This window comes from Pan paniscus, chromosome 2 (genome assembly GCF_029289425.2).
Source record: "Pan paniscus chromosome 2, NHGRI_mPanPan1-v2.0_pri, whole genome shotgun sequence".
NCBI classification, from domain to species: domain Eukaryota; kingdom Metazoa; phylum Chordata; class Mammalia; order Primates; family Hominidae; genus Pan; species Pan paniscus.
Window position 1 is genome coordinate 82,902,148 of NC_085926.1, and position 9,088 is coordinate 82,911,235.

At 36.7% G+C, this 9,088-nt stretch overlaps 1 pseudogene; it reads right to left on the minus strand.

The window, feature by feature from the left end:
• Positions 1-7,199: 7,199 nt before the first annotated feature.
• Positions 7,200-8,871, minus strand: LOC100969449 (lanosterol 14-alpha demethylase-like; annotated as a pseudogene).
• Between the last annotated feature and the right edge of the window lie 217 nt (positions 8,872-9,088).

Below are 9,088 nucleotides of genomic sequence, written 5' to 3' on the forward strand. Positions count from 1 at the left end.
ACACATCATAGATAAAAAATATGGATAACTATCAACACTGTTCTTACTACCCTTATTTTCCAGACAATATTGGATATAATGACTTCAATTTACTTTATCTCATTTTTCAATGATTTTAACTACTGCTTTATGGTACTCTTTCCTATTTGATTTCAATGTCAATTCTCAGTAATTTTAATATACACATAGATTATCAGTACAAGGCCTTAGCTTCTCTGTTATTTGGCACATTCTGCTTAATGATTTTGTTCTACAATCTCTCCACCAGTAATTAGTCTCACAATCTCATGGCCATACTCTAGACCTTCTTATTACCAATATCTGCATACCTTCCACAAATTCAGTAATGTTTGTCCTACTCTTTAAACACCACCTATTATCGTTCCAGGTCACTTCCTCTTGTACCATAGCCACCTCTACTACTTATCTAGAAAGGTAGCTACCAACAGTGTTCCATATAGCAATTTATTTGGCAACTTCAGTTTTAGAGTAAGTACAAATAGTAAGGACTCCAGCCAGTTCATGATGTAGGAACACGTAGCTTCCTAATTGTCTTGATATCTTCTAGGCAAATCCTTACTCTAAGGCCGTTGTACTGACTACGGGCAATGTTCATAAGACATATATATTTGCTGTTTAAAAGAATGGCTATGTTGAGGTTTATTTGTTACAGTGCATAACTTAGACTATGCTGATGGAAAAATAAATTGTCTTCTAGAAGTGCAGTGTTGTTATAACAAGGTCTTGAAATATCTGGCTGTAGCATAGAAGCCTGGGGGCAAATAGAGAAGATGCAACTGACAACCATCTCCAGGATGGTTCCCCACCTTAGGCAGTGGTAATATATTTGACTTAATAAAATGCATCTCTAGATACAGATGTTGGAAAGCAGAATGCTAATAGTGTGTATTGGTTACTGGCACTGACTGGGGACTGATGACTTAAGAAGATAAATAATTTATTCATCAATAAGTATAAAGGCGATGAGAATGATAGGAGGTGATAATTTTCCCTTCCCACCCTTCCACCCAGCACACAACTAGAAAAAGGTAAAATGGAAAAGGCTGGTGTGTGAAGGTCAAATTAAGGTGTGGACTTCATGCTTATATTTTTCCAGATGTATTCAGGTGTATAAAAATGAAGGCCTAATATTTTAAAAGTATACTTTAAAATCAGGTTTGACATAAGTATACAATCCAAGAAACCATTACCACAAAGAAGATTAGCAATATTGTCATTACCCTCAAATGTTTTCTTGTGATTTTTGTAATCCATCCCTCCTCTACCCTTACCCCCCAACCCAACTCTGCCAGGCAACCACTGACCTGCTTTCTGTCACTTTTAAAGCCAATTGATGGATTAAAGTGTCCCAGAGCAAAGATCAAGTTAAGAATGTACAGCCTACTTGAATTTGTATTCTTTCAAATGTACAAAATGCCTCAGGGAGAAGAGAATAGATATGTGACTTTCTAACTAAAGCATAGAAGGTTCAAGGAAGCTGGAAATAAATAGGGAGAAAGACACATGGGTTAGCAAGAAAAAAATAGAGTTGTGAGATTTATATCTCAAAAATAATTGTATATATTGTTTCTGGCACAGCAAATGTATTGGAATTAAAGGAGTACAATATCCGTGGATTTTTGAAAAAAAAAACAACTGTACTTTTAAAAGAACCAGAAGCCTGGATTGTTTGAAACTGAAAATGTCCACTCATGCCCCTTGCTTTCCTTGTCTAGAAAGAAAGCTGTCATCTGCTCAGCTGCCAAGGAGTAATTTCCAGAAGCAGAATTAAAGATTGATAAAGGATCCTTTCACACTTCCAGGGTTAAGAGCCTTCCTAACATTTGTCCTGAAAATTTTTAGAAATGACTGTTGTGTACCTTAGTGGTTTATTGATAAATGTTCAACCAGTTCCCTGACAAAAATAATCCTGATTTGTAGTGTTTACCCATTTCTCTAGTGTAAATATTTCCAACGTGGCCAATTTCAGACTATTATTGTGATGTTAACTTACACAACTTGTTTTAAAAAAATTAACAATTGGGCATTGTGAACCAGTATAATCTGACTTGAGCACATCACCACCTGTGTCCCTTATCCCCCTCTTTACAAATGTGACTGACTATTATGGCTATATTGTCATTGTTCCACTGTGGTATTTGGAATAGGTAACTTTTCCTCTCAATTCATATTTGGAATGCATAAGTTGTCCTTTCAGTTCATATTTGAACTGACATAACTTGTCCTTTCAATTCATAGTCATCAGATCAAACAGGTGCAACTAGAAGCAATAACAAAACTACTACACACCACACAGAGGTCCTGGACTTGAGATAGATGTTATAACTAGCTGTAGGTTTTAGGATTTCTCCTTTGTGAAGGGGTAAAGTGGAAGAAGACAGTGAGTCTAATATTTGAAGAACAGAGGGACACACTGTGATAGTCACTAACATAGCTTACTGAATATGTTTGGCACCCAAAATTTCAGGCATATAGGAGTACAAGTCCTTGATATTTCCTTCTTTTACCTCCTTGACTTATTTTCCTAGTTTCGTTCTTCTTGTCTTGTCACCTTCACTCCCCCAACACTGGCCTTCTAATAGTATTGATACTTAGCATGCATATTCCCACTTTAAGTCCATTGCATTGGCTAAGGGCAAAGTTTCCTGTGCTTGAACCAATATTTTCCCAGTTACCCATTGAACTATCCATTTCCTTCAAATCTTCATTCAAATATGATGTCAATGAGGCATGGAAACCATACTATTTCCCTAAACCTGACATTCTGGATTCTTTTTCAATTTTCCTTTTTTTTCTTCATCACATCCATCAGCCTACACTATACTATATAACATAGTTTCCTGTGGTAGTTACTGCTTATATTTGCTTTGCTCCCCATGAAAATGTAAGTTCAAGAAGGAAATATTTTTTATTTGTTGTTTATTCTTTTATTTTCCACTAAAGTATCCCAACCCATGCAATTATTGTTTACCCCTAGTAATATTCAATGAATAGGTAAGTGAATCACATGGTGATTTTTAAAAAGAGTCAAGTGTAATGGTCCCTGGTATTTGGGTTTATTTCCATTTTAGGGACTTCAAGGTGAGGAAAACTGCATTTAACACTGAGGGTCATCAGAGCAGCCTTAGTGAGGTGAAGTTTCTTTTGATAAGCTGCCAAATAGCCTTCATTTTTGTCACCATGGACATTTTGTTTGTCCATAAACTCTGCAGAAATCACTGAGGTTTTAAGGGATATTAGGTGACTGATATCCTCAGAGCAAGTCATTCTGTCTTCATGAATATTAAGAATCTCCTTCACACTGCAGGCTTTTTATTTCAAAAAGGATAAAGCTATTCTTCTTTTGTTTTGTCATTCAAACTGCAAAATTGCTGCAGGTATCTCTCCAGACATGTTAGGTTGAAAATTCATCATAGATACCAGTGCTATCATTATAGATTTCGTTTTCAATACTTGCTTTCCTTTTCATTGGAATGATCCTGAGGCTGTGAAATGACTCAGATCTGGAATTTGGTTAAAGGCATGTGAAAACCTGTGTGGCTCAAGACTGGTCTTTTAATAAGCAGACTCAGGGAGTTTCTTTGGCTATAAAATTAGACACTTAATGGGATACCCATATATTTTGGTGCTGGGGACACTTGTCAATTTCCTCATTCCAAACATTCTTATGTAGTAAGTAATTTGATTATTATTTTGATGTTACCATCCAACAGCTTAACTCTGTTAGTTAAATGTCCTGCCATGTCTTTGCCATTTGGGATTGTACCATATCTACTGAAGTATCACCCATCTGTACCATCACACCTACCGATGACTTTAGCCTGTATGAAACTGTCATAAAACCACTTTTAATTTCTCAATACTTTGGTGACAAGACAATCTCTCAGTCGCTAAGGAGAAATATATAGTAATAGAATAACTGTATCACATATTACAATCCACTTTAATAGTCTCTTAATTTATGTTTACCACATCATTCTAAGGGTTTTCCAATAACTCAACGTTGTTTCACTTCCTCACAGTAAACCGACCAAAGAAACAATTAGAACTAGATGCTCAATGTATCATATTAAATCTAGACTCCCTGGAAATGCATTAACATTAGGGTTCTCTGATATGAGTGATATTACCATTTAGGGCTGAAAAATTCTTTGCTTTAAGAGATTACCCTGTGCATTATAGGATATTTATCAAAATCTGTGGTATCTACCCATTAGAAGCCAATTTTATCCTCCACCAATTTTGACAATTAAAAATGTCTGCAGATATTGGCAAATGTTGCTTGGAGAACAACATTTCCCCTTATTCAGAACCACTGATTAAATCAATGCATTCAGCCAAAGTCAAATTATTTTTGCCTTTGTGGTCAAGCAATTTCCGAATGTATATCTACTTAAATTCTCCAGATATTTTCTAACATAAAGTAGTCACATCTGACAACTTTTGTGGTCTATTATCTCCATTGGATTCACTGGCCTCCTGAAGCATGCTAGATTGTGATCCTGGCTATAGGCCTGAAATGCTCAGAGATAGTGGAATTGGATTTTGAGTTTAGCTTTTTCTTGAAACGTAACTTTAGGTGAGGCCACCCAGCATTATGAATCAAGGCACAGGCTGTCTCATAGTCTATGGCAGATAGAAAAGTTTTGGTTAGCAAGAGAAGTACAGTATTTATTCACTTAAAAAAAAAACTTCTTCAATGACTTTTTAATATCGATGAATTTTTTTTAACTTCTGTAATTTTGTTCTGATGCAAGTACACTTAAAAAGTAGAGATAATTTTTCATAATCTATGCTTGGCCTGTGAGTAGTATTATGTCTGTGAATATTTTGAACATACTTATTTCAATAACTTTAAATTTTACATTATTGCCAATTCTTGTGATGAGATACAATTTGATTTCTGGAATAACCTGACTTTATTTGCTTTTATTTATTTATTTATTTATTTTACTTTGAGTTCAATTTTATTGTGATGTATTTTCTATTTTTTTCAAATAGAAAATACATCACATGTTTACATTTGCACTTCTAAGATTAAGAATTTTAAAAGTTTATAGCATTTTGTCATGTATATTTACCTGAAATTTCTGCATCCTTTAGGAAACATGATTTAGCATCCATTCCCAGGCATGTTGCAGACTTAGGACTTCGATTTCTTTACTTTGTGTAAAGTGTCTTTACTTTGTTATGAGCTGAATGATTAGCAGGCTTACAAAATAGAACAAGGAGTTCTGAATCTTTGCCAGCCTTTCATAGCTCCTTGCTTATGGGATCATACAGATCTAGATTCCACAGCAAAATATAAAGTCCTTATTTTCCATTCCCATGCAGACATTAACATCCCAACTCCCATTGTTCAGGTCTTTCTGTAGTTCTGACTTACCTGAGATCTCGCTGGCTTGAAGTCTCACAAATCTTAACTATGATTTCCATTTTTTTTTCTTTCTGGTTTCTAAATAGTTTCCTCCTTGGTTTGAGCTAAACTTGTTCTGAAAGTTGTTTTAGATATATATTTTCTTATCCTTGGAATGGCAAAATGAGATGTGAGAGTTCCTACCACAAACCTGAATCTGCCATATTAAATAGAAGTCAGCACAAGGTACACTTCAATTAGAATATATATCATATTATGTTTATTTTTCTGAGATACCAAAAGTCAAGATTTGACTCACCTCTCAGAGATAAATTAGTGTGAATTTAAATAATAATTCAGAATATTAGTCTCCCAATTCTACTACTTCAATAACCTTGCATATTTTCTCTTTGGATTTTTTTTTTACTCGAAGTAATTAAACTGGGCAATGTAGATAAATAGATGGCATCTATATATATTCTTTAAAAGTATATTTCTTTTTTTCAAAGAGAATTTTAATGTGAAAAATTAGCAGAGTTTCTGTCTTCAAAATTAGAGTTTAACATGAGTCTTCCAGTGTTTTAAAAAGAACTGTAATATACATAAAGCAAAATATTTTGGCATCATCTAGTGAAAACAGACGATGTGGTATTTTTTCAGCTATCTCATATAGTTAGGCCCCGAGTTATAATTTGAGGTAAGTTGATTCCTAAACAGAATGTCCTTTACAGAATGTGACCAATTATATTACTCCCAAGGACCTTGTTTCAGATTATCTTAAAACCAGAGTTCACTGATCTCACATTTTAAAAAGTAAAAAGTTTGTTAACTGTTTTAATCAACATAAGTAGTAACAAACATCCCTAATTGGATTCTAGAGAGGAAGCAGGGAAGGCCAGGCGCGGTGGCTCACACCTGTAATCCCAGCACTTTGGGAGGCCAAGGTGGGCGGATCACGAGGTCAGGAGTTCACGACCAGCCTAGCCAACATAGTGACACCCTGTCTCTACTAAAAATACAAAAAATTAGCCAGATGTGGCGGCAGGTGCCTGTAATCCCAACTACTCAGGAGGCTGAGGCAGAGAATTGCTTGAACCTGGGAGGCGGAGGCTGCAGTGAGCTGAGATCACGCCACTGCACTCCAGCCTGGGTGACAGAGCGAGACTCCATCTCAAAAAAAAAAAAAAAAAAAAAGAGGAAGCAGGGAACAACTGAGCCAAAACAAAATTATCCCCTAAGGACTTCCACATAAATGTGACCTTGTAGAACTAGATACATATTTATCAGGTAAATATGTAATTATTTAGTAATTAGATCAAGATACATGAGCAGTCTTTAGCATTAATAATTACATTATTTTTAGAAAATCTTATCAAATATGGTCCTGAATCTCTTAATTTCCTATATGCAGTGATTTTAGTTAAAATTCCAAAGGATTTTTTTTCTATAACATCTCCATTTCTGAGTATCATCATACCGAAACAATTAGTATTCTCTTATTCAAGGCTTTAGATGTTTGATTATTCCCTACCCTTCCATCCTCACACACACAATAATTGCCCAGATAAATAATAACCTGTGGTTTCAAAGTATCTCACTGGGATTTTTAGTTTTTGTACCTTGCAGGACTAGTCCAAGATTTGAATACCCTGAACTTATTTGGCAAGAGCTATGAGTACTCTTAAAATTACTACCTGGAAATTATATTATTTAGAATCTGCCAATTACCTAGATCCCCCTGAACAATTGTTTTACTAATGAACTTCCTGAAAGCACATGTATAAGTATCATAACTCTAAGAAAATGTTTCAAATGTTATTATATTTGATAGAACCATTCAGTTAACAAAATACTAAATCATAAACTGGCTTTTAGAATTACACACTCAAAAAAACAGTACACTACAAGAGTTGTTTTGTACACTTCATTCTCTTTGAATGCCTTTGTGGCTTACAGTGATGATCACATATATTAGTTCCTTGCAACATTTTTCATTTTGATCTTCGTTTGTAATGGATAACTGGGTTTTCAGGGGTGTGAATCATAGTTGTATAATTCACGGTGGGAAAGTATCCATCAGTGAGATCAAATTCATATAAACGAAGCATAGTGGACCAAATTGTCTTAATTTGAACATAGGCAAAATTTTCCCCAATACAACCATGATGCCCAGCTCCAAATGGCACATAGGCAAACTTTTCCCTTGATGCTGGGTTATCCTATAAGTAGCGATCAGGATTAAAGTCCAGGCGTTCTACCCATGAATCTTTAAGTCTTTGATTGACAGTAGGAGAAACACACACCTGATGTCCCGGAGGAATGGTATACCCTGCCACAGTTTTAGGAATTCTGGCCATTCTCATCATGATCATTACAGGATGTCTAAGTCTTAATGTTTCTTTTATACAGCGATCAAGTAAATTTAGATCCTTGAGCTGGTCATAAGTTAAAGGAGGCAGATTCTCTCCACAGACTGTTTTCTGTTCTAAATAACATTTTTCATGAAGTGTTTTGTCTCTGGCCAAAAAGAAGCCCATCTAAGCACTAGTTGAGGATGTATGCTGCTCTGCTAAGAGTAATCCAATAAGCATCCCTGCTACTTCATCATCAGTCAAAGGACGCCCATCCTCGTATGTAGCATCTAGTAAAGTTTGGAGAATGTCATCAATTTTTTCTTGAGACTGTCTGCGTTTCTGGATTGCCTTATAGAAAATATCCTTGATTTCCCGATGAGCTCTGTCCCTGCGTCTGAAACTAGGCAAAGGCAGCCAACCTGGTAAGAGCCAGGCTGCATGGCTGAAACCTCCATCCAAATCTGCATACAGCTGTGCTACCTTTTCATTGTGTTGACTTCTGATTTCCTTTCCATGCAAATAATGGCTAGCTGTTAAAATTATGAGCTCAGAAAGAGCTGCAAACACATTTTTTTCTCCACTTTCTCCCCAACTCTCAAAGTATTCCTTTGTTTCTTTTTCAATTATAGAAACATGCTATTTAAAATGGGCTATATTAAGGCCACTTTTTAACATTTTCTTCTGCTCCAAGAAAACTGGATTAGGCACATCGTAAGCAACTCCCTTCCCAAACACAGGTGTTGTCAGGCGACTGTAGACATCTTCTGCATTCAGGACTTCATTTTTACTATTAAAAAGCAGTGCAGCAGCATCACTCCCCAGAAGGTAAGTAAATGCCTTGCCTACCATGATAAAACTAAATACAGGTCCATAATTCCCATATGCATTTTCTAGAAATTCAGTTGGACTTTTCCCAAATGCTATGGCATGCCCAAGGAAAGGAATTGGGGAGAAAATGTACGGAGGACTTTTCGCCCCTGCGGTCAGCTGGACCAGGTGGCCGGCGGCGAGACGGAACAAGTAGACCAGGCTGAGGGTGAAGGCGCAGACGATCAGCAGCATGGACAAGAGGTTGCCGCCTGTCACCTCCTCCATCGCCTGGCCCAGCACCTACCCACCCGCCTGTAGCAAGCCCAGCAGCATCATCCCGGCCGCCGCCGCCATTTCACTCTGTCGGAGACACTGAAGGCCGAGGTCGCCACCGCTCCTCCTAATCGACGGGGCAAGAGAAGCTGGCAGATGGTCGTCCACAGGCGGCCCCGGCCCCCAGGTCTCCTACTCAAAAGTATATTTCTTTATTCAATAACTATTTATGGAGTACATACCATGTAGCAAGCACTGTTTCAGTTAACAGGGA